Below are 24,437 nucleotides of genomic sequence, written 5' to 3'. Positions count from 1 at the left end.
AGATAGAGACAGCCAGCGAGAGAGGGAACACAAGCAGGGGGAGTGGGAGAGGAAGAAGCAGGCTCATAGCAGAGGACTGATGTGGGGCTCGATCCCATAACGCCGGGATCAGGCCCTGAGCCGAAGGCAGATGCTTAACCGCTGTGCCACCCAGGCGCCCCTAAAAATTATTCTTAACCTACCTTTTATTGAATGCTCCTCATAGTGTAGGAATTTGCTAAGTGCTTTGAATTGCAATGTCTTATTTACTTCCTAGTCCCTATGGAGAATTTTTATTCCTATTTTACAAATAAGCAAACTGAGGCTTAGTGGAGAAAATTAAGCAACTTGCCCAAGATCACATGCTGGTAAGTGGCAGAGCTGGAATTTAAACCGGGATCTGTCTGACCCCAGAGTCTGTTCCCTTAACCATTACATGACCCAGCATTCACAGGTAAATATAAACATACATAAATCTAGGCAATTTTCAGGTGTAATCCCATTTAATCCTTTAATGATCATGTGAGGGAGTGTTGTTAGTCCCATTTTACAGGTGAGGAAAGAGTCAGGAAGGTTAATTTTCTTGAAGTCACCTGTCTAATAAATGGTGGACAGTGTTTGAACTCTAGCTTGACGCCAGGCTCATTGCACAATTCTGCCTCCTACTTCTGGCTCCCTGCCTCATTTGGCTGCAGTAACCCCAATCAGGTGCTCACAGTTTGCTAAGTAATGGGTACTTGCTGCCTCTGAAATCATTGTCAAATGAGTGCCTGAATTATGCATTTCAGCTCTTGCCTTCCTTGGATAGCAGGCATGGATAGCTGCAGAAAAGGTAAGTTAGCAAATTGGCCTACAGTTATTCAGATATTGGTGTCTGTTCTGTTTAGCATGGCTTTGCTCCCTGGAGCAAGATCAAGTCTGTGTGGACTGAGAGAACCTTGTGTTTCTGAGCTATGGGCCACTGAGGGACCAGGACATTGCCCTCTGTGATGGGCTGTCTGATTGGACAGCTGGCCTTTATGACATCCGTCTCTTAGCTATGTCTAACCTCCACCGCACTGTTAAAGCTGCACACTCTTGGTTAAAGTTTCTGACTCCCTGGCGTGAGGATGTGCGTGGTTTTTCTTCCAGCACAGCAGTGTGCGTAGAGCAGACATTCAGAGCTGCTGGGAGGGAACTGAAGGTTATCTGGTGAGTACAGAGGCAGTCAAAGGCGTTGGCTAGGTTGAAAGCTGGTGTCCTAAACCATGGTAATCTAATGCACCCATATCCAACGTTTCTGAGTTGCTGGGATACAGGCCCCCGCTCAGGGGTCATGTATAAACAAATAGCAGCTATCTGCCTGGTGGACACCAAATGAAGCTTGTCCCCTTCCTGAAATCTCTGACCCTCTGGGCAGGATGTCTCTCTGCCTCTGTGACAGGCTCCTCCCACCCACCCAATACTTCCGCCACACCTCTGGCATCCAGTGGCACTTTATTGCATTTGCCTGTTTGTCTGCCTTCCTCATTAGGCTAAACACCTTGTGGGCAGGGGACCTGTCCTTGAGAACAAAGAGTCAGCTACAAAAGGGCCAGAGGCAGGAAGCGGAGATGTCTGTGGGGAAGACATGAAGCATCCTGACGAGGTATTGCTGGAGACTGACGGAATGTCTTCCTGCTCCCAAGCATTTGACTCCAGTCAGGCTGTATATTTATGTCATTCCCGGAAAAAGAGAGGAAAGTGCAAAGTTGTATCGATTCAGTAGATGATGGAGAAATGTGGATGATCTGGCTTGGCTCAGGTCCTGTCTTCAGGGAAGCAAGGTGCATGGCTACTGAGCTGGTCCCTCACCTGCTTGAGGCTAGTAGAAGTAGGAAAGGCATTTGCTCACACTTACTGCACTGCTTTGGGAATGCAGCATGTGTGCAATGGAAGATCTGGAAGAGGCCCAGGTGTGGCCTAAGACCCTGCGATTCCCGAGGATTCCTGACAGCCATTGGCAGACCTTTGTGAGAGAGCATCTTTACGTGTTCCCACCTCTTCCTTTGGTTGTGAATATGGCACATTTTATCCACCCAGGGGAAGCAGCCACATGCCAGCCAGTGAGCTCACTGGCTGCTGATGAGCCATGGGTCGTGGCCTTGCAGTGAAGCACTAGACCCATGTGACCCAGAGCCCCCCCTTATGTGCTCAGCAGACTCAGCTGCTACTTTGGGTAGAGTTGCTATCTAGACCTAATTTTTTTTTAAAGATTTTACTTATTTATTTGATAGAGAGCACAAGTAGGCAGAGCTGGAGGCAGAGGGAGATGAGAAGCAGACTTCCTGCTGAGCAGGGAGCCTGATGTGGGGCTCGATACCAGGACCCTGGGATCACGATCTGAGCTGAAGGCAGACACTTAACTGATTGAGCCACCCAGGCGCCCCCTAGACCTAATTTTTTTTTAAGATTTTATTTATTTGAGAGAAAGAGAAAGAGATCATGAGCTGGGGGGTGGGGGCAGAGGGACAAGCAGATTCCCTGCTGAGCAGGGAGCCTGATGGGCTTGATCTCAGGACCCTGAGATCATGACCCGAGCTGAAGGCAGACGCTTAACCCACTGAGCCACCCAGGTGCCCCACGACCTAATTTTTTAGTACAAATTATCTACTCTACATTCTGGACTCTATTTCTTAAAGGATGCTTTTCTTGCTTATCTGTGCATGACTTGGTTTCCCGAAGCCAGTGGCTCTCAAATGAGGGTGTGAGCATCAGAATCTCTGGAGGGCTTGGGGCACCTGGGTGACTCAGTTGGTTAAGTGTTCGACTCTTGATTTTGGCTCAGGTCATGATCTCAGGGTTGTGAGATCGAGCCCCATCAGGCTCCCCACTCAGTGGGGAGTCTGCTTCTCTCTCTTTCCCTCTCTCTCTGCCCCTATCCCCTGCTTTCTCTCTCTTTCTCTCTCTCAAATAAATAAATCTTAAAAAAAAAATCCTCTGGAGGGCTTACCGAAACACAGATTGCTGGGCCCTCCCCTGAGCGTGATTGAGTAGGTCTAGGTGGGGCCCACCTAGAATTCAATTTCTTTTTTTTTTTTTTAATTTTTTTTATTTATTCGACAGAGATAGAGACAGCCAGCGAGAGAGGGAACACAAGCAGGGGGAGTGGGAGGAGGAAGAAGCAGGCTCATCGCAGAAGAGCCTGATGTGGGGCTCGATCCCATAATGCCGGGATCACGCCCTGAGCCAAAGGCAGACGCTTAACCGCTGTGCCACCCAGGCGCCCCTAGAATTCAATTTCTGACAGATTCCCAGGTGTTACAGGTGCTGTGGTCTCAGTACTTTGCCTTAAGGCCAGGGGGCCACATGACTTTGGAGCCCAGGTACCTCTTTTCCCTCAGCATAGATTCCGCAGCTTTCTTTTGAGATATCCCATGAGCCTTCATTCAGACGGTCTATCTGTGAATCAAACCAAGTCAAGAAGGACAAAATCGATGTCCCAGTGACTGTGTTGCAGCCGTGGCGCCCAGGCCTGATGGAGGCGTTATGGGGCTGGTTGTCGGGAGGCAGTATGGTGTGCACCACGCCCAGTGGAATTACAACAGTTGTCCCAGTGACACGGGGCTGCTGGCACAGCCCCGCCACCTGTGTTCTGTCACTGGCACGCCGACGCCTCAGGGAGTGGCCGGTGCCCTGCCATCCCCTCCTCTCTTAGATGGGGAAACCAAGGCTTAGAGGATTTGTCTCAAGGTTGGGGCCGGGGTCCTGTCTTCCGGCTGTAGGGCTTTTCCCGCTGGGTGAGGCCTCATTATCCTGTTTGGCATATCCCGGTTCTAGAGTTTGCTTCTCTTCCTTTGGTTGGGTTTTAATGGCCCTAATGCCCTTTTTTAGACACATCAGACAGGAGTTGGGATCCAAAGGCTGAGGATATGCTTTCCTTATGCCACTGATTTTCCTCAGCCGGCTGCTGTGCATCCTGCCTGTGGCTGAGCTGGACGTTCGAGATGCAGGAGGGCCTCCGCAGGTGCTGTCTCCACTTGTACGTTTATTTAGTTTGTAAGCCAACATTTAGAACTTGGGAGATTTCACCTACAATTTCAGCTTTCTGATCCCTTCGGAAATGGCAGCCTTGGCATGCTGGGACACAGTCCTACGCGGCGGTTCTTCCAGCAGCTGCGTCTCTGTCCTGTGGAGCTGAAGGAGGGGCGTGAACGCTCAGGAGAGCCCGGAGCACTATCTGTGCCCAGGTGTGCACCTGCGCTCACGTCTGCCTGCTCCTCCTGTTGCCTGCCTCACTTCCGTGCTGGCGTTCACCCATCTCCTTGTGTAGTCCTCCAGCAGATACACGGCCAGCGTGCTCCGTGTGCCCGCTGGAGGGCAAGGAGACATTTAGGACATTGCACTCGTGTTCTTGAACTGCTGTAACAAAGTATCACAAACCTGGCTTGAAACAACAGAGATGTATCCAATCGTGGTTCCGGAAGTCAGACGTCTGAAGTCAAGGTGCTGGCACGCCCGGGCCCTCTCCCTGGTTCTGACTTGGCTTGCTTCGGGATTGCCCCCAGTGCCCTCTGTCACGTGACCTTCTTCCCTCCGTGTCTTCACAGGGCCGTCTCCCCTCTGCATGTGCCTGTCTCTGTGTCTCTTCGGGTAAGGACGCCGGATGTGTTGGGTGTAGGGCCCGCCCTGCATCCCAATTCAGTATGACCTCATTAAGCTTCCTTACATTCGCGGAGGCACTACTTCCAGATGTCTTCCTCACCTCATTCAGGAGGAGGACGTCAACGTATCTTTTGGGGAGATGCAATTCAAGAGAGGAACAACTCCCAGTGTGAAACCTGGCTCTGGCTCAGCAGCTGTGGTGGGGAGACAAGGCTCCCGAAGTGTCAGCAGGCGCCCCAGTGGCGGTCTACCTTCCTGGAGCTTGCACAGTGAGAGAGCCCTGTGGCCTGAGTGCTTCCTGTGCATTAGCCCGTGGAAGTGGAATCCCCTAAAAGAGCCCTCCGAGGACTCGCATTGCAGATGAGGAGGCTGAGGTCAGAGGGCTGACAGAGCTTGACGGAAGTCCCTGGGTGGGGGGGTGCGTGGGGACAGCAGTGAATGCCAGACTGGTCAGACCCTTTTCCCTTGAGGCATGGGCAGGCGAGGTGAAGTTTTGCCTCTGCTACCATCGCAAACCCCAGTGCTTACCTCGTTTCCCACACCCCCTGCGTGGCCCCCACTGCTGTCGACTTTGCAGGGTGATTATGGGCTTTGGGCCTGATGTGCAGAGGGTCTGATTATTTTCTTGATCCTGAGGGTGCTGTTTCTTTCTTTTTTTTTTTTTTTTTAAAGATTTTATTTGTTTGTCAGAGATAGAGACAGCCAGAGAGAGAGGGAACACAAGCAGGGGGAGTGGGAGAGGAAGAAGCAGGCTCATAGCGGAGGAGCCTGATGTGGGGCTCGATCCCATAACGCTGGGATCACGCCCTGAGCCGAAGGCAGACGCCCAACCGCTGTGCCACCCAGGCGCCCCTGAGGGTGCTGTTTCTAAATTTCCATTTGAACAAGATTTAGTTCATCTTTAGGGTCAATTTCTTGTATCTTTTTGCATTCTCTAGGAGATGGAAGAACCATCCAGAAACCATAACAATATGCTCTAAATAACCTTTATTTTGTGGTGCTGATCTGTCAGAGTAAATATAGTTCATACCAGATGGGACTTCTGCATTCTAGAGTCCTGAAAGAAAGAATGGATTCATTTTGAGTTTCCTTAAATTAGGTGAGCGATTTTTTTTTTCTTGGGCAATCAACTCCCACGTTCAATATTCCCAGCGTGACATTTTGTACTGTTATACTTGGTAAGTAAAGCTCAGCTATTCTGAGCTTTTTGTGCCAGGAGCCCTGTGCTCAGGGTTCCGTTTTTAGTTTAGCTCAGAAAGGCTGCTTGCTTGTTTGGGTATTTTATGCAGAAAGAAGTCTTTTGGGCTAAGTCACTCTTGGCTAGATATTTACAAAGTTCATGGCTATTTTTAACACACACCTTTGCTGCGTTTAAACCACAGTCAGCATTTAAAGCCATGACTGGCTTCTTTCACTTTGCATAATGCTTTCAAATTTCATCCATTGTGCTAAGTGAAAGAAGCCAGTCACAGGAGGACAAGTACTGTGGAAGTCCACTTACATGAGGTTCGTGGGGTAGGCAGGTTCACAGAGACAGAAAGTAGCAGGGTGGTTGCCAGGGGCTGGGGGAGGGGGGAAGAGGGAGTAGGTGTTTAATGGGGACAGAGTTTCAGGTCAGGAAGATGGAAACATTCTGGAGATAGGTGGTGGTGATGGTTGGATGATGTGACTATACACAGTGCCACTGAAACATATACTTAAAAATGGTTGAAACGGTAAATTTTATGTTGCATGTCTTTTACCAAAATTAGGGGGAAAAATCCTACAATAACCGAAACAACTCTATCTAAATATCTAGAAAGATGGCGGATGTATAAAACCCTCACATTCCTGCAATTGAATACGATGCGCATTGTACGTAGTACTAACAATCACATGTATATTTATATGAGATTTGTTTTCTGTTTTGTGCTTTTCTAAATTTTTCCATCTAAAAAGTTCCTCAGAAAAACATAACTTATAGCTTTCTGACGAGCTCTGTGACTTTGGCCACATCTTTTTAACATTTTGAGCTATTATTATCCTGTAAACCGGGGGCGGGGGGGGATTTAAAGGCATGAAATTTACTCTGCAGAACAAGTAGAAACCAAAGTAAATTGAAATCACCAGTCAGTGGGGTTCGAGTGGTAACAGTCAAGTGCAGTGTTGGAAACTTCTTAGCCCTGCAGAGGAAGAGTTGAAAACCCAAGTCCTTCGAGGGCTGGGCAGGAGATCACACAGTGTGAAGAAGGTGGGTGCGAGGCACAAAGGAATGGTAGGGACTGTGGAAGTAGGATAGTCAGGCATCCACATCCAGCAAGGAAACAAAACTCCACACAGGCCAACAAAACACGACAGGGTTGTGTCTGAAGGTTTGCAGTTTCTGCTTTTGAGTGAGAGACTCTTGGGTCTGGGAGGGTAGAGGTCCCCACCTCTACTTTTCGAAGAATCCGAGATGAAGATACGGACTAATTCAGAAAGAACGGGTCTGGAATCTAGATCTTAGACAACAATTTCAGGGCTCTTTTCTTCTTCACTGCCGGCTGGAAATGTGTTTTTGTCTCCCCCCCCCCACTAGTGTATCATTCCAAGTTTGAATTTGAATCTTTTTTTTTAAACGTAGATAGATTTGTTTAATTTCATCTTACTGCACAAATCAAGTCAGTGCTTAGTATTTTTCTATTTTAGTAATAGCTGCCACTTTCCAACAAAACCCAACACTTAGTGGTCACCAGAAATTTTGATACGCGTACTGTACTATGTGTCTACCAGCCTTCTCAAAATTGCACTCATTTGCATTTGGTTCTTTGGATTAAAATGCCAAAGGAATTTATCGGTGGACATTTTCATATCTCTGATTCGCTGGCCTTCTAAGATACATAACAAGTTTTGAGAAAGATTTTTCTATCTATTCCCTCAGGTGAGAATTTAGATTATTTTTAGGAAAGCTGTAAACCAGGGGCATGAACTGGCAGACCCGGGATGACTACGGCCCCTGTGTTATGTTTTGGTGATCATTTTTTTGGGGGGAGAAGGGGGATGAAATGGCTTTAGGTCATCATGTGTTGTGGGATGTCCTGCAACTCTCCAGCTCCCCCACTAATGACGTCTCCCGCTTTCATGAACCTACAGCCCCTCCCTGGCCGTTGAAGGCATGTGAGGTTGTGACCCATGTCACTCAAGGGAGATCACAGTGTGGTGCTATCAAAATGAGGATCTCTAGGACATGTGTTCAGAATTAAAAGTGTCAACTGACTTTGCAGGGGATAGCCACCTGTGTGGTCAGCAGACTCGTCCCCCTGGACGGGGGATAGACCTGGTTAGCTGCCCTGCCTCCGGCCATGTGGCCCTTCAGCCCAGAACAGTGGGAAGCCGTGCCCTCGTGGAAGGGGTGAGCCCCGAGGAGTGGCAAAGGAGACCCCCATGTGTTTGGAAATAGAATGAACCATGAGAGACTGGACTCTGGGAAACAAACTGAGGGCTTCAGAGGGGAGGGGGGTGGGGGATTGGGATAGGCCAGTGATGGGTATTAGGGAGGGCACATATTGCATGGTGCACTGGGTGTTATACGCAAGTAATGAATCGTGGAACTTTACATCTAAAACTAAGGATATACTGTATGGTGACTAACATAACAAAATAAAAATTACTATTAAAAAAAAAAAAAAGAAATGGAATTCACGACCATCCAGTCCAGCTCAGCCCAGTAGGCGTGTCCAGAGCCATCCCCACAAGCCCTGCAGGGCCGTCCACATACATCACCATGCTTTTTATTCCACACGTGCCAGGCGGCAGGTTCTGAGCAAAGTTCTTGTGTGTGGGAAGTCAGAACCCATGCTACTAAGAAGCGCTGGCTCTGAGGGGGAGCTCGGGGGACCCCCTTGGCCCAGTTTGCTTAGAACCTCCCTGGTTTTAGCGACGAAAATCCCTTGTACTGGGAAACCTCTCAGTCCCAGGCAAACTGGAACGATTCGTCACCCTGGGGAGGGGCACACATTTTACCTAAATTACTTGGTATGATATAAAGTGGGATGGGAAAAAAAGGTGGGCCAGAAGAACAGTTGAGATCAAGTCTCCAGGGACTGTCGTCCACCTTGCAGGCATCGGCCAGAGGGCACTTGCTTAAATTTTACTCTGCTTGGGCGTTGGAGGGACAGGAGGCCCGTCAGGCTGGAGGGCAGCTGAAGGGGTTTGTGGGGGCAGTGAGGAAATCCAGGGGAGGCCCTAGAGTACTGGCAGAGGATTGAAGGGAGAGTCAGGAATATGGCGGCAGGAAGGCGGAGGGCTGGGCCCTGGGCTTCCGGCTAAGGAGTACTTGGCTGTTCTCTCACCCAGCTAAAATTGCCCTTGGTGGTCCCCACTCGGTGTCAGGATGCCTCCAGGAGTCAGGCTCCACCCTTGGCCACTTTCTCTTTTAAACCCATGGAACACGAACTGACCAGGTGACATCATTTTGTCTGGGAGAACTTGGTGGCTTCGGATGGGGCCTGCCCTCCTAAATACAAGATCCCTGCTGCCCCCTGGGCTGACCCGGATGCCCGGTCGTCTGCTTTCTCTCTGGCCTGCTGTCCCTTCCTGCTCTGGCTAAGCCCTCCCACCCCCAAAAATGCCTACACCCCAACTCCTCCCCGTTGATGAGCCTCATTCTTGGGGCCTGTTTATGGACTGTTTTAGAGAGCCCCACACCTGCCTGGGTAGCTTCCTGCCATTCCTTTGGGGAACACTATTGCTAATTACCCTCCGAACCTGAACAACAGAATTTACTGCTTTGAGAGACCGTGACCTTTGAAACAAAAAAGCCCATTTGTCTTGCTTTGTCCTCCCAAGGGGTGAGCAGGGCATGGAAGAGAAGGAAGGACCTTTCACATCTGCAACGGACTCCTCCACTCTGTATATGTGCCTTTGCTCTCCGGCCAGGCTACGGGCTCTCCGTGAGCAGGTGCTGTGCACAGCTGCGGCCAGGGCTGCTGGACATCCAGCGCTGTTTCCTGCCCTCATCAGCTCTTCCTTGAGTGCTGAGTGTCGTGGTCAGTGATGGGATCCCTTTGCGTTAGGGAATGCCACCGTGGTAAAACTTCCTGTTCACACAGCTGCTTGTCCCCTCTGGGAAGAGTGAGGTTTGGGCAGGCACAGGCCTGAGAAGCATGAGATCGAGGGAGGATGTCCCTAATCGTCAAGGATATCCTACGTTGGCACTGGCTTTCCGTTAATCCAGCAACACACCGTGAGTGCCTCCCACGTGCATGCAGCGCCAGCCCCTGTGCCGCCAAGAAAACCCACAGTCTGATGCCGCACGACGACCGGGAAATCACCAACGGGGACATGGCATTCAGAGAAGTGATGTGGACTGTGGGCTGCGGTGGGCAGGAAGGGAGTCCATGGCCTTGCCAGGTTCCAGGGAGGAGGGAGCAGGAGGAGGGAGGAGGGGGGAGCCATTGGGAGCAAAGGGGAGGAGGTGGAGGTGTGAGCACAGAGACTGCTTCTAGAAAACCGTGACTAGCCCAGGCCCCCTGCAGGCAGGTCTCAGGGCACTTGTGGGGCACCGCACCCACTAAGAGAGAAGTTAGGCTCTGTTGTAGCCACGGTTTTTGGTTAGCGAATCCATATTTATTGGCTGCCTGCTGTGTGCCAGCCCTGTGCAAGGCGCCTGGGGCACAAGGATGAGCTGGACAGATGTGGTCCTCGTGGGGTGGACAGATCAACAGTGTGTACAGAGGAAAACGAGAGGCCAGGCTGAACACGATGAGTGAGTGAAAAGGCAAGCCCAGGGTGTTGGCTTGGGCTCAGGAAAGTGCCCAGCTACGTGAATCCCTAACTTCTGGGCAGGAGGTGGCCGGAGAAGCAGTGTGGGCGAAGCTCCAGGCAGAGGAAGAGCGCACCTAAAGGCCCAGCTTCGGGAACAGGGCATGTGTGCTTCTGGGAGAGCAAGAAGTGGCGTGACTGCGGGTGTGCCCACAGTCTGCACGGAGGGGAGGCTGTGCGTGAAGAGGGGCGGCTGAACCCCAGGGTGGAATGAGCTCTCCAAGGCTGTGAGCAGAGTGGTGGGCCCAGGGGACTAGTCTCGGCGGGGTCCCCCTACCTGGGCTTGCAGAGGACGCAGCCACTGGCAGGAGGAAATGGGCCTCCTTCCGGGCTGTGGTGTGGGACCGGGAGACTTACAGAGAGCAAAGGGGAGCAGAGCGACTCCGTACCCCGTTTGCTCTCCCAGTGAACATTCCCCAAGTGTGGGCTTGGGGCCTGGCTCTGGGAGATCTCGGCTAATCCAGCTGCCCGTCCTGCCTGCCAGCACCCAGCGGTCCGTGGAGCCTCTCAAGTGCCCAGGAGCTTCCGTGAGCTCCTCTTCCGTGGGCTGCAGAGCTCCCTCTGTGCATATCATTCTTGGGGATCCGGGTCTCCCCATGGCTGGCTGCTTTGGTGTCTGTGGCGGAACCTCCGGCATTGAAGGCACGTGAAGTCTCCCTCCAAGACGCTGCTCCACTCTCACGTCACAGATCTTGGGGTACGTGGCCCAGGGCAGGTGTGCGTACGATGACATCACAGTCCTGGTGAGCTGAGCCTTTTCTCAGTGTCTTGTGACCACCTCTGTCCCTACGAGAGCATCGTTGTGAGGCCGTTCCCTGCTGCCTAGTGCTCCGCTGGCATGTCTGCCTCCATTTCCAGTCTTTGCCCACCCTTGGGTTTGTGGGCGTCTTCAGCAAACGACATTTACCTTGCTTTTTTTTTTTTTTTAAACCAGGGTGTCAAAAAGCCTGTCCCTTTGTCCCTTTGACTGACAGGTTTAGTCCATTTTAACTACTGATCTATTTGGGCCATTTTCTACCATTATAACCTGTTTGACCAGTTTTTCCCACTTTTCCTGTATTTCTCTGTAATCCTGTCTCTCGAAGTGATGTCTGTGTGGGTCCCTTCAAGCAGAAGACAGAGCAGTGCTCACATCCTTTGCTCTGGCTGATGTCTTGACCCCGCTCGAGTCCGTAACACCTGCCGGGTACTTCCACGCGGCTCCAGATGGTTCTCTCTCCACGTCTCTCTAGGTAGTCTTGGCTATATCGATGTTCTCTTCATCTTAGATGGTCTGTGGGTCTGGGTCTGCTGTTCTCTGGGCCTTCCCATCTCAGGTCTTTTATTGGTCTAAGTCGGGAAATCTACCTCCATTACTTTTCCAGGTAGTTCTCTCTGGCTCCCTTGGGATCTCCGAGTCTCCAAGCTAGCATGGCTGTGCCTGCTCTCCGCTTCCTCCTCCGAGTCCCTGGTCTGACCTTCCCTGCTAGGCGCTCTTCCTCCCGACCTTCCAGGCTGCTGCTTATTAGCTCCTTATCTGTACCTGGCTGCTTTTCGCTTCATTTACTGTGTTCTTTTTTTTTTTTTTTTAAGATTTTCTTTATTTATTTGACAGAGGTAGAGACAGCCAGCGAGAGAAGGAACACAAACGGGGAGTGGGGAGGAAGAAGCAGGCTCATAGCAGAGGAGCCTGATGTGGGGCTCGATCCCATAACGCTGGGATCACGCCCTGAGCCGAAGGCAGACGCTTAACCGCTGTGCCACCCAGGCGCCCCCGTTTACTGTGTTCTTAACCCGCTCTGCTTGTCATACCTTATGTTTCTGCTTGGCTTGTTTTAAAAAATGTTTTCAGGAAGTGGGTGGAAGGATGGGGTAACTGGGTGATGGGCATTAAGGAGGGCACGTGTTGTAATGAGCATGGGGTGTTATGTAAGACTGATGAATCATTGAACACTACATTTGAAACTAATGATGTACTATATGTTGGCTAATTGGATTTAAATAAAAAAATTAAAAAATAAAATGTTTTCCTATTATTTTGTGTTGCTACTCTCTCCCCTCACCTTGTCTGGTGCGTTCCGTAATGATTTCAAACCGTTGGTCCATCTTTTCTAATCTTCTGTTTCTAGTAGGGTCTGCAACACAGGCTGTGGGTGTCCTTTGGAGGTAGTCCCGTTCTGCAGGTGTCCGGATGTTTTGTTCTTTGCGCTCAGTTTCCCTGGGGTTATCAGCTATTCTGTCAGGCATTGCGTTGAGGGGGAAGGCCAGCGGGCTTGAGGTTGGGTGAATGACCCCTGAGTGGAGAGGCCAGTATGCGAGAAAGCCCGGAACAACTGCGTGGATCAGGGCTTGGCCCTTGTCCCCATTAGGCAGCAGGGCCTACAGCAGACACGTCTCAGACTTTAATCCCCAGCGCCCCCCCGCCAGTTCTTGGGGGGGGTGGCAGGAGGCTGCAGAAGGGACCGCTGGGGCCTTGTTGGTCTTCTTCGGTGCTTCTCAGGGCCTCTTGAGTTCAGAGCTTCCACGGGCCCTGGTCTCACTCCTGAGGCTCCTGGAGCAGCCACAGAAGTGACCCAGCCAGACCTTGTGGGCCTCGAGGCCGTGCGAGGAGAAGGTGGCACTACCCCCCCCCCAGCTCCTTTTCCTCTTTCCTTCTCCCACAATCCTGCTGCCTTCTGCCTGAGGCCAAGCCCACCACCCATCTGGTCAAGAGCAAGCGGGACCTTTTATCAGTTCACGAATTTTCTTCCTCTGGATCAGAGACGCTGTCCGGTACTCGTGACTCCATGCGTGGTCTGGACCAGCAGCAGCGGCCTCCGGGAAGTTTGTTATCATCGTAGAGTTTTGGGCCTCAGCTTGGACCTACTGAATCAGAGTTGGCATTTTTTTTAAGTAGCTTTCTTGGGTGTAACTGACGTACGATGAAGTGCTCACATGTTGTTCAGTTCCAGTGTCTGCATTGGCCAGGAAGCCATCACCACGTTCAACACGGTGAAAAGCTTCATCCCTGCCCTCGGTGAGCCCTCCCACCCATCCTCCTCCTCACCCCTTCGCAAGCCACTGCTGGTCTGCCTTCTGTCCCTACAAGTGGGTTCATATTGTCCAGGGTTTTATCGGCTGCTTTTGTCTGGCTGAGAATTACCCTGAGAGTCGGTCGTGTGGTTTGTGCCTGTGCCCGTCCCCGTCCGTTCCTTGGACGGCTGAGTTGTGCCCGTCGCACAGACTGAGCCCGGTTGGTTTATACAGGCACCCGTGGACGGGCGTTTCGGTTGTTTATCGTTTTGGCCATCACACAGAAAGCTTCCGTGACTATTAGCATGGGAATCTTTGTACAGACACGTGTTTCCTCCTCTCTCAGGTAATTACCTACGAGTGGAATGGCTGGGTCAGACGGTAGTTGTATGTTTGGCCTTTAAAGGAACTCCCGAGTTGTTTTCCAAAGAGGTTGAACCATTTAACCTTCTCATGAGCGATGTCTGATTGTTCCAGTCCCTCTGCATCCTTGTCAGCACTTGGTGTGGTCCGTCCTTTTAATATTGGCCCTTCCAGTAAGGGTGTGATGATGTCTCATTGTGGTTTAAACTTGCATTTCCTTCATGACTAATGATGCTGAGCATCTTTTCATGTGGTTATGTGCTATTTGCATATTATCTTTGCTGAAGTGTCTGCTCAAATCCATGAACTGTTTTGAAATTGTGGTGTTTGTTTTTCTGAGTTTCGGGAGTTCTTTATCTTCCAGATAAAATTTGTTTTGTTTTGTTTTGTCCTTCTCAGGACTTAGCAAACTCTTTCATGGTGAGGGCTTAGGTCTTTCTTCCATTCTGGAAAGTTTTATTATTTCTTTCTCTCTCCTCTTTCTTCTTCTTTTGAAATCCCTGATAGTAAAGTTTGAGCATCTCTCAGCTTCTCTTCAATCTGTTCGTCCCCTTGTTGAGCCCAGGCCCCTTTCCTGGTGCTTGGGGCTTCGCTAGTGAGCAAAAGCAGCAGACATACCTCATTCTAGTCGGGAGGCAGGTGAACGCTGCCGTCTAATCAGCAAATTATTCCCTCTGTTACAAGGTGATCTTTGCTGTGGAAGAACATGGAACAAGGGAGCGGGGAGGGGAGCTGCATGGGGAGTCGGGGGCTTAGGGCCCATTTCACCCAGAAGGAGAGGTAGAGACCTGAAGGGAGAGGAGGTGTTAGCCGCATGTGGGTCTGGGAAGAGCTCACGGTGGATGCCAGCCTGGCTGGAGCGGAATGAGAGATGGGGGCACAGAAGGGAGGTCAGAGGGGAGCAGGGCCAGGACACCGGGGCGGGGGTGTCCATCTGGATGCTGCGTGAGGCAGGGAGGCCAGGCAGGAGGACTTTGCAGTTGTCAGGTGAGGGACAGGGCCGCAGATCTCTGTGTTAATCCGCGTCCTCTGAGAAGCAGCAGGACTAAATGTTTTCACGAAGGAAATGTCTTTGGGAGGGAAGATGGGAGGCAGGTGCAGAGGGCAGGAAGAGCTGGGGACAGCCATGCACGTCGGACTCAGAGGGAAGGGGGTAAGGCTGGCAGCATCCTTGAGGGTCTGCAGCCCCAGCAACGTCAGGCACAGCCGTCAGAGGAGGCCCGTGTTCCAGGAACATCCTTGCCGCACGAGGTCATGGCTGGGAGCAGCCATGGGAAGCTGGGATTTCAGAGCTCAACAGCTGGACCCCAGGGCCAGTTTCCTTCCCTGGAGCTGGGGGTCTGCATCCTCGTGGCCACCACATCCTTCTGGGCATGACCAGCCTGGGCCTGTCCCCTCACCCCACCCCCTGACTATAGATCTGAACGATGTGTTTGTCCCAGGCTCCTGCCTGCTTCCCTGACTGCATCCTTTGCTTTGGAGGTCAAGCCCCTAGCTGATGGGTGTTGGGGTTAAAGAGAAGGAGATTCTTTTGCTGCCGTAGGTCCCAGCAGAGAGAAGATGGAAAATCAGGTCACGAGATCTAGGAAAGAATGTAGGTTAATTAAAGTTTAAAACAGAGATCTTTCTGCAGCGGTTCCGTGAGTCAGCATCGAGTCTGGGAAAGTGGCACAGGCGCATGGAGCCCGATGCGGTCGAGCCTGGGGCCATGGCCTCTGGACGGCGCTGGCACCGTTGTCCCCCACTGGAGGGAGTAGTGTGAGCTTGCTCGCCAGTTTTCATGCTTTTAAGCTGCATTGGAATCCATCCCGACCATCCTTGGCTTCTTGGGGAGTGCCCTAACTCAGGCTGAGAATCTGGGCCAGCTGTTTATAAGAATAGTATTCACTGCGTGAAGCTGGCAGCCCAGACATTGGGTGACTTCTTGGGGGACTAGCGTGGCTGGAAGGGGAAGGGATTTGGCCATGAGCTCGTACTTTTGACACGTGCTCTGTGCCACGCTGTTATTTTTACTCTCTGGGTGGTGTTGAAGCCGCCATGCACGTGGCAGAAGGCAGCACAGCGCTGCTCCTGGAAAGGCTTCCCAGGGCCGGTATGGGGTGGGGGGATTGCAGGTGTGGGGACCACAGGTGGCGTAGCTGTCACCTGCAGCACTTGTGGCCAGCCTCTGCCCCATCTGAGACACACACAGAGACCCACACAGATGGTTTGTTTGAGCCCTGCTAGCGTTTCTCCGCATGGGCCCCGGGGGAGGGGAGGACCTGGGTCTCGTCTGGGCCACAGCTTGACTCTGGCCCCAGTTTGGGCTCTGCTCTGGGCTGGGCTGTGTTCACATCTTACCGGGCTTTGAGACACCGCAGGTCCTGGGACTGTGTCTTTTTTGTTTTCCTTAAGCACCAGCATCTATGTCATGGGCTGAATTGTAGCTGCAGTTTGAAATCCTAACCCCCAGTACCTCGGAATGTGACTATATTTGGAGATAGGTCTGGACAGATGTGGTCAAGTTAAGAGAGGTCATTTTAGGGTGGGCTCTGATCCAACAGGATTAGTGTCCTTATAAGAAGAGGAGGTCAGGACACAGACACACACAGAGGGAGGACGGTGTGAGGACATGGGGAGAGGATGGCCATCGACAAGCCAGGGAGAGAAGCTCCAGGAGAAACCAGCCCCACTGACTCCGGGATCTAGGATTTTTGGCTTCCAGAACCAATATTTACTCTTGTTTTCAAAGCTACCTGGTCTGTGTTACCTCATTTTGGTCCCAGAGAATAAATGCAGCCCATGGGGTTCAGTGTCTGGAGTATTTGGGTGACTTAATGAACATCTATGGGATAAATGAAGATGGAAGTGATCTTGAGGAAAATTGCTGAATCCTGGCCTCACTCTGGAGGAGGCAAGGGTGGCCCCGGGGAGAATCCACTCGCCCAAGGCTGGACTCGACATTCCCAGCGGAGCTCATGTCCTGAGATCCCTCATTTCCCCACCGACTTCGGAGGAGGGGGGGCTGCACCCACACCTTCTGCCCAGAAGGCTGCGGGGTGGGGGGCTGCCGGAACTGTGCCCTTGGCCCTGGTGAGGGGGTCTGCTTATTTGAGCTCGAAGCCCTCCTGGGGTTGCCGACTCCAGCAATCCGTGTTGACACCGAGCGTGCATGGGGCAGTGATGGGAACGTGTGCGTGACGGTGGGTCACAGTCAAAAGTCTGAGAAGAGGGGCTCCTGCGTTGCTCAGTCGGTTAAGTGTCTGCCTTCGGCTTGGGTCATGATTCTGGGATCCTGGGATCGAGCCCCGCATCGGGCTCCCTGCCCAGCGGGGAGTCTGCTTCACTCTCTGCCGCTCCCCCTGCTTGTGCTCTCTTGCTCTCTCTCTCAAATAAATAAAAAAAAATCTTAGGGGAAAAAATAAAGTCTGAGAAGCTCTCAGAGGGGCATGGGTCGGGGGGTGTGTGGGTGTGGTCCCCCTCTGGAAAGTAGAGACCTCTCCAGCCGTTCCCTGGAATCATCAGGAAAAGGCTGGAAGAGTCACTTGGGCTAAGTCTCCCTTGGTTATAATTCCTGTGTTGCGACCTCCCCGCCAAGGTGAGGTAATGGGGGTGCATTTGGAGGTGATTAGGTCGTGCAGGTGGGGTCTCCTGAGTGGGATCAGTGCTCTTATGAAGGCCCCAGAGAGCCCCCATGTGAGGACACAGAGAAATGACCGCTGACTGTGAACCAGGAAGCGGGTCCTCACTGGACACCACGTCTGCCGGGGCCCATCTCCGATGCCCGGCCTTCCAGGGCTGTTGTTTATGAGCCCCCCAGGCACTGGTGTTTGTTGCCCGAACTAAGGCAGGCGAGTGAGTAGGCCCCACAGCGACTGCCCAGCCCCTTTGCCTGGGACGCGGGGCTTTCGTGGCTAAAACCCGGGTTGAGTTTGTCCCTCCTGCGTAGTGTGGAGACCTTTCAGCTTAGAAAGCTGCTGTGCGTCTTGGAGACATTCTGGGGAAAGTCTGTAAAAAAGATTGGTCCCGACGTGGCCACCTGGCCTCCGTGGCACCCTGGCAGGAGCTGGGCAGGTAGAGGCTGGCCGCTGGGGTCGCACTGTCGCCGACCCTGGCCCTGGGACCACTGCTGGGGCCTGGCAGAGCGGGCCTCACTGGAGATGGCTTCGCTAGCATGCCCAGGCCTTCCCATGGCCTCAAGCCGCTCTTGGACCCCCACCAGCCCTGGCTCTGCACAGTCTTCTCTGTGGTGTTTCCCTGGGGAGGGAGGGGCCCCGAGGAAGTCGCAGAATGATGAATGATGGAACAAACAGAGCTTTACCTTCAAGGGTCCTGGGCATCTTTGCTGTGAGCCCCCTTCCTTGACTGCCACCCTGGAGAGTGGACAGCCACTCCCAGAGGTCCTCAGGTTTGGGCCGGTTCCTGGGCCAGCTGGAGAGCTGGTACTCCATTTACCCTGGCCTCAACTTAACTTGGCGAGGCCACTTTCCCGAGCAGTGTAGATGAGGCCCACCGAGGAGTGACCCCATGGGGCAGTACTGCTCCCCTCCCTGGGGACCTGGGGGCTCCCTCTCTTCCCAGTGAGGAGGTGAGTGTGTTCTGCACGAAGGCCTGTCTGGGGCATGTTATTTGCACTTCAAATTGTGTCGAGTGACAGTTGCTGACGCATTTCCCAGTTCCTTTTATTTTTTTTAATTTTATTTTTAATTCTTATTTAAACAAATTTTTTTCCTTTTTTTTTTTTAAGTAAACTTTTTATTGTGGAAACGTCCAATGTCCGCAAGAGCCGAGCACATGGGGTCCCTCGTGGTACACCACTCAGCTTCGACAGCCCCAGCAGTACAGGGCCCTGCGTGTGCCAGTGAGGGTTAGGGAGACAGGCACAGGGAGACGTCACTGACTGCTCAGAAATCCCAGGCATCCCAACACAGAAGGGTGTCTAAGTCATCACAGTGCTGACAGTACCCCACACCATCATTTCCTACCCCTCAGTATCACCATGGGCCTTCTGGGCCGAGGGGACCCTTTCCTTTTTTTTTTTTTTTATTAAAGATTTTTTAATTTCTTTATTCGACAGATATAGAGACAGCCAGCGAGAGAGGGAACACAAGCAGGGGGAGTGGGAGAGGAAGAAGCAGGCTCATAGAGGAAGAGCCTGATGTGGGGCTCGATCCCACAACGCAGGGATCACGCCCTGAGCCGAAGGCAGACGCCCAACCGCTGTGCCACCCAGGTGCCCCTACCCTTTCCTTTTTTAATGCTCATCACTTCACAAATAACTTCCAGAACTCTGTAAGACAAAAGGGATAGCACCTTTTTTTTTAAATTTCATTTATTCATTTGGCAGAGAGAGAGACAGCCAGCAAGAGAGGGAACACAAGCAGGAGGAGTGGGAGAGGAAGAAGCAGGCTCTCATCAGAGCAAGGAGCCTGAAGCAGGGCTCGATCCCAGGACCCTGGGAACAGGCCCTGAGCCAAAGGCAGACTGGGCCACCCAGGCGCCCCATGGGATAGCATCCTTTGACTGCAGCCAGCTACGTGTCACCTGCTGTGCCTGAATCTGGAACACATCTGCCTTGGAAATGCTGCCTCTGGGTTTCAAATACCCCTCAAACAGATTCCAGCCTGTTGTTACTTCATCTTTTTTGAGCACTGCATTGTCAAGGTGCTGTATTCGGAAGGAGCCTTTGAGATCTTTGATACTCACAATTTTCTCAAAGGCAACATAGCCATTTTTCTTTGCTCCATAATTACAAAACATTTTTATTTTTTGATTTATAAATACCCATTAGAATCATCAATTTGATTAATTCTTAAAATTCTGCATCATCTGTTTTTTCCCAACATCTTTGTATCTACACTTGCCTTCAGCGTTTATCCCCTTATGAACTGCATCAAATGTCGTTCATAAATGTCAGCAAATGTGAAAATACTGTCCTATGTCCCCTTAGGAAAATGCAGTGCTCCAAGTTCTTATTACAGAATATTGGATGAAGTCTTTCTCTGATTGTGAATATATTTCCTCTTTGTCCTCAGAAATATGAATTTGAGAAAGTGTATCATGGTTATGGTCAGTTGCAGACCCACCGAGACTCCTCTCATTGCAGCTAAAGGGAGGGTGGGTCTTGGCAGGGGACGGGTAGCAACTGTCCAATTCGAATCCAAATTCCTCCACTGACGTTGGTTTCCCTGTGGAAGGAAATGCTTCTAGCCCTCTCACCTAAGGAAACGTCTTTAAACTGGGGCCTCCGACTCATTAGCCGGCTGTAATATTGTGTTGGAATGTTGTAACTGGCATTTTAAAAAACGAGGTAGAATTAAGATTTCCAAGTAGAATACAGGACAGCCAGTTACATTTGAATTTCAGTTACAAAACAAATAATTTCTTTTACTATAAATATATCCCAAATATTTGTGTGGGATGTACACATACTAAAAAAAAAAAAGTCATTGTTATTTATCTGAAATTCAAATACAACTGGGAGTCCTGTATTTTATTACAGAATCTGGCAAGCCTAGGTAGCCTAGAACAGAAACTTGCAAAAGGGGTCAGGCCGACATATAGGCAAGTACTGGGGCACACTGGGGTGTATTTCTTGCTGTGGGTTGGAGCCTGCAGTGTGAGAGCCCTGTCCCAGCACCTGTGAGTGTTTACCAGCGCCTGATGCTAATAAGGGGCCCCTGGGCTGCTGTGATGATTTTCGTCATTCTGTTCTCTGCCTTTTTGGGGGAGGGGGAGGATTTTTCTTGAAAGAACTCACAGCCTTCAAATGTTTATTGAAACCTCACTCAGAACCTTTCCCCCGTTGATGAGCTCTTACCTGTCTCCTGAGGGGGACACCTCAGTCCCACTCTCTGGGCCTCACCTGGGCGGAGGTGCCACCAGGTGGGCAAAGCGCCCAACGCCAGCGGACACTTCCACCGCTGGCCGCCAGGTGGCGACACGCGGCCGCGGTCTTCGCAGAGCGAGGCGCAGGCGCGGACAGGGGCCTGGAGGCCGAGCCTCGCACCCGTGGTCCCCTGTGCCCCTCGCAGCAGCCGGGGCCGGTCCTTCCCTCGCCCGATTCTGCAGCCGGGCGTACAGCGGCCCGGACGTGTTGGAGAATCTCGCCGGGGAAGCGGGGCTGGCGAACGCGGGGAGTGGGGGGCCAGTCCTGCCGGGGCCCTCAGGCTTGCAGGTACGGCCCCGGGGCACCGTCTCCGGAGAGGGCGGAGCCCAGGGGCTGCGGGGCGTGACCAGTAGTGCCCTCGGGTGCCCAGGCCTGGGCCGGGGGGGGGGGTTCCACCGGCGGCCCCCCGGGGCCGGTGCCTGCTCTGCCCCCCCCCACCCCGTTCTGAACCTGCCTCCCCTCCTGGCGCGGCACGCTGCTTCCTCCCACCCCCCGGCCCTTTCCCTTGACCTTATGTATCTAAACTCTTAAAATATTTAGTGCCCCCCACGCCATCACACTGCGCAAGCGGATTCCTCGTGAGTTATTTCTGTGCTTTTTGCCCCTTCCTCCCTCCTGAGTACGGGGTCCCAGGCTCCACACCCCCTTCTCCCCCTTCCTCTCTCCTGCCCTGTGGCAGTGTCCAGGCTGATGGAGTCTGCCAATGGAGGAAGAGGAGAGGCTGCGGGCTTCAGGGGCTGGGAGGCCACGGCCTGTGTCCACACTGATCCTCTTGGGGGCTCTGCGGGCAGGGAGCGTGAAGGAGGGTGAGGATTGGAGCATCTGTCCTCGTCCTTGGGTCCCCGCCGTGTCTCTTTAGGGTTCTAGGAGAGAGAAGAGGCATGTCCCTAGCCTCCGGCCACAGGGCGTGGGTTGGATCCGACGGACTCAGAACCAATAAATGAAGGAGAGCTTTCTTACTCCTGGTTGGACAGACTGAGCCTGGCTCTGGGATCTGGGGTCACACGCACATGCCCTCCTCTCCTCCCAGGGCCAGCTGCTCAGGCCTGGCCTGGCCTCCACCAGGCCCCACACCCCCCTCAGCCAGCAGCCCCGGGACTGGAGGTGGGGGGTAGACACAGGTGCAGATTCTGAAAGGGAAAGTTGGGCACCACCATGAATAAGGAAAATTTCACAATTTTGTAGTAGGTGTGTTGCAGAATTTCCCCGCCTTCATGGGAATTCAGGATGCGGGAAAGACGATCCCAGCATCATTCTGGCTTCTGCAGAGTAGTGGGGCTCCAAGGGGCACCCGAGGGGAAAGACTCTTCTCTCCTGGCCCCAGCCCCTCTCAGGCAACACCCTGGGAACAGCCACTGCGAAACTTCGGGCCTTTTTTCATGGAAATATGATTGCTCATGGGGGCAGTGGGGGACACTGCTGTCAGGCCCACTGCTCCCAAGAGAGGAACAAAGCCTGGGGAGTCGCCCAGCCTGAGTCGGAGGGCCTTAAAGGGCCCCGGCCCAGCCCCCCAGCCCAGCAGGAGGGGTACGGGGCGGGACTCAGAGGTGTTTTCATCCACCTGCTCGCTCATTCATTCATTCATTCATTCAGCAACTCTTGACCTGGATGCCCAGAGCATCTGCCAGGCACCTGGACTCAGTGGCGAACCCGGGCCTGAGCTCACACAGCTGACCAGCCTTTGGGAAGAGAGACGCTGAACGGTGATGAGGTAGACAAGGTCCAGGTCATGGGGCCCATGTGGGGCTGTTTTGCTCTTGTCTTGGGGGCTGGCCTGCCTCCTGGAGGAGGAAGGGGAGAGTGAGGGAAGGGGATGGGCAGGAGCACTGAGGAATTAGGTAGGTGGGGAGGTGGGATGGGCCAAAACGTGTTTAGGACTTCAAGGTCCCCTCATAATTGTGACCGAGTCTTGGGCAACAGGAAAGCAGCTGGGTAGGGGTGAGTAGACCAGATCTGCATTTGAACGCCAAGACCAGGGCTGGCAGGGGGGCCCGAGAGTTCCTGCAAGAGGATGCTCTTGCTGTCGCAGGATGCTTGGATGGGGCAGCGGCGGGAACGGAGGCAAGGAAGCAAATTTCACACGCTTTGGGAGGGAGGATTTTGTATCAAAGGCTGGAATCAGCGGGGCTGGGAGCTGGACGGGTTATCTCTGTCCACAGTTAGATGGGAGTGTGTTTCTGTCTTTGATGGTGCCCTCATCTCTAGGATTCCCCGAGCGCTTGTTTTATTTTTGATTGGCCTCTACTTTTTCTATCCCCAAAAGCTGTATTCTGTAGGCCAGGGAGCCATTGTAGAATTTGCTGCTTGCTAAAAATATTTATTTCAGCTATGTAATCAGTCGCTGGTAAGTATTCAAAGATGTGTTTGGGATTCCACTGAATGTATCTTCAAGTGAACTCAAGAGAAAATTCCATTTATTTTCCAACAGAAAATGGTTGAGTAGACCACGGTCTGTCCTCACAAGGGATCAAGGATGCAGCCAGAGCAGGGAATGAGGACTATATGCGTGGCCACGAGCAGTCTGACGGTGTATGGTCGTGGCTGGCAGAGTCGCGGTGAAGGTGTAGAGATGTTTCCACCCCGATCCTCCGGGACATGTGAATATGGGACGTGGAGAAAGGGACAGTGCAGGTGTGATTAAGAGTGTCCCAGCGGCGTCACGTGAGTCCTTCGCGGTGGGCAGCTTTTCCCAGGCGTGGTCAGAAGGAGAGAGCTGATGACCGGTCAGAGATGCGACCTTGCCGGCTTTGATGACAAGGCCCCTACGTGTGTGGTAATTTGTTAGAGAAGCGACAGGACACTCCTACGGGCTGCGTGGGGTCCAGGTAGGAGACCCCCAGCAAGTCCTGGGAGCTCTCTGGCTAGTGGCTAAGAACTGCCATCTGGGTCGAAGTAGATCCAAGTTTCCACGTTGGATGCGTAAGGCAGAGCCGGGCCCGTCAGGTCAGAGCACAGAGGGGGCACCATTCGGTCACGGCAGCTGGAAAGCAGGTTCTCCGGAGGAGAAAGGTGCCACCGTATCCCCACTGCCCACCACATTGGCCGGAAGCCGCTCCAGGGTTTGGGTGATGCGGCTGGCGGCGCTGTCCCGCGAGGCCTCCTGGGAGGTGAGCAGCAGCTTCTCGAGCAAGCCTGGGCAGTGAGCGCTTCCAAGGAGAGAGGCTTTCCAGAACCACAGCCGTGATCACGCCGCTGTCAGCGAAAAAGAAACCACAGCTAGAGACTGAAAGCAGGGACTTGCACACTTACACATCTGTGTTCACAGGAGCCTAAAGACGCAAGCAATGCAAGCGCCCTTCGACACATGAGTGGCTAAACAGAGCAGTGGTCTGTGCACACGATGGAGAATTACTCAGCCTTACAAAGGAAGGAAACTCTGCTACAACACAGATAAAGCTTGAGGCCATGGTGCCAGTCACACAAGGACAAATACTGCACGATTCCACTTCTGTGAGGTCCCTAGAGGGGTCAGAAAGCAGGGTGGCAGATGCCAGGGGCGGGGGCAGGGGGGAACAGGGTTTCCTGTTTAATGGGGACAGTTTTTGTTTGCAATGACCAAAAAGTTCTGGAGATGGTTGGTGGTGACGATTGCTCAACTTAGTTAATGGGTACTACTCCACAGCACTGAACGGCACACTCACAAGTGATTAGAGCGGTAGCTTCCGTGTTGTGTGTGTTTCACCGTAATAAAAAAAAGAGTTCTCACTTCAGCAGCATGTATGCTCAAAGTGGACTGATACTGAGAGGATTAGCATGGCCCCTGCATGACAATGACACACAAATTCGTGAAGCGTTCCACATTTAAAAAAAGAAGATTTATTTATTTGAGGGA

The 24,437-nt window shown here is 52.5% G+C and overlaps 1 non-coding gene across 1 annotated transcript; it reads left to right on the top strand.

The window, feature by feature from the left end:
- The first annotated feature begins 24,303 nt into the window (after nt 1-24,303).
- LOC117796255 lies at nt 24,304-24,410 on the top strand. The gene has a single exon (XR_004620619.1). It is a non-coding gene; the product is annotated as a U6 spliceosomal RNA (small nuclear RNA).
- Nucleotides 24,411-24,437: the final 27 nt, after the last annotated feature.

The sequence above is a fragment of the Ailuropoda melanoleuca genome, chromosome 14, assembly GCF_002007445.2.
Source record: "Ailuropoda melanoleuca isolate Jingjing chromosome 14, ASM200744v2, whole genome shotgun sequence".
NCBI lineage: Eukaryota > Metazoa > Chordata > Mammalia > Carnivora > Ursidae > Ailuropoda > Ailuropoda melanoleuca.
Note: the sequence above shows the minus strand (reverse complement) of the source record. Positions and strands in the feature narration are given on the sequence as shown.